Here is a 1,478-nt window from a genome sequence, read left to right as displayed (position 1 = left end):
AAAAAAAAAAAAAAAAAAAAAAAAAAAAAAAAAGAAAAATTGACTACAGATACAGTCAAAATCTTCCATGTTCAGTATTGGTCAATATGATGTTGAACATTGGGAAGACTAATGAAAAAGTGACTGTTATAACTGTCATCTAGCATTAATGGGTAAAGACTAAGAGTTCCATAGAGTAGGAAAAGATGACTAATATAACTGTCAGCTTGCATCAATTGGCCTCAGTGCATCAGCTTATGGATTTTAAACTATTATAAGTTTTTACTATTATCACCTTTACTGATAGACTCAGCTGCCACCACCCCAACCACAATGTTCAGTCTAGTAAGCAAAATCCAGTATTAATGTAGATGGAAAGGAAAATGGAATGGTTAAAAAATTAAAATCCATAAGCACAAAAGGACAAAGGATATTATGGAAAACGAAAATCGCATCACTTTTACCTTGACAATTTGAATCTTTTTTTCTGTATGAAATGGTCTGTTTTGACATTTTCCTTTGCAACGGCAACCTTTCGAGCAGCTGATATACTGAACCCTTTAAGTCAAAAAAATAATAGTAGAAGCCATCAATGCAACTGTACTATGAAAAAAATCAAGTTCTTTATGTAAAACCATGAAAGAATATTGCAATGCAAATATAGTCGGTGCCAATATTTGAATGAACTGAACATGGGAAAGCATCCACTGATTCCAGCATCCATAAATGTTAAATAAGCTGCAAAGGTTTGTAAAGAGGTGCTCGACTTCTAAGAAGACCACGATCCTTTAAAAAATCTTCTGAAATGCCTAAAAAAGAATACGAGTGCATAAAATGACAGTACACTAAAAGTAAAAAGCATTACAACGAAACCAGTTTTGACTCAACCAAAAAGCTCTTGTATCAAGTTATCTGTCTCATTCGGCAATGAACGGACCCTAAAAAATCTAACTTGTGAAGGATAAGGGGCTATTCTCTCTGTCTTTCAACTTTGTAGTTTTGAGTTTTGAATTCATTTTGGGTTTTGTGTTTTGACTGCCTATTTTCAAATTACTGAAAATACATTCTCTTTGTCATTTCGAAAAACTGTTTTTCAAAACATAAAACTGAAAAATACTTTACTTTCAAATTTTGAGAGTATTTTTTTTATAATATTTTATTCAAGAAATATGATTATTCAATAATTTTTAATAGTTTAATGTCAATATATTATTAAATAACACATAAAATATGAAGTTGGTGAATCTTGAAATATTTTTTGACAGATACAAAAAACACAACCTAAATTAAATTTGGCAACATAGTTGAATATATACTATTAGAAGTTTATGTGTCATACACTAGTCAAAATATAAAGTATATCCACTAAATCATGTACGATGTCTTGAGTAGTCATTCCACATTTGTATAGCAATTTGATCCCTGACTTGTCCCATTTGAGCTGTTTCACTAGCGTCAAAATATATGACTTCTTGATCTTCACTTGACTCCGGCATGTC

This window comes from Olea europaea, unplaced genomic scaffold (assembly GCF_002742605.1).
Source record: "Olea europaea var. sylvestris unplaced genomic scaffold, O_europaea_v1 scaffold1233, whole genome shotgun sequence".
Lineage (NCBI taxonomy): Eukaryota > Viridiplantae > Streptophyta > Magnoliopsida > Lamiales > Oleaceae > Olea > Olea europaea.
The sequence above is the reverse complement of the archived record's forward strand: the minus strand, read 5'-3'. Positions refer to the sequence as shown.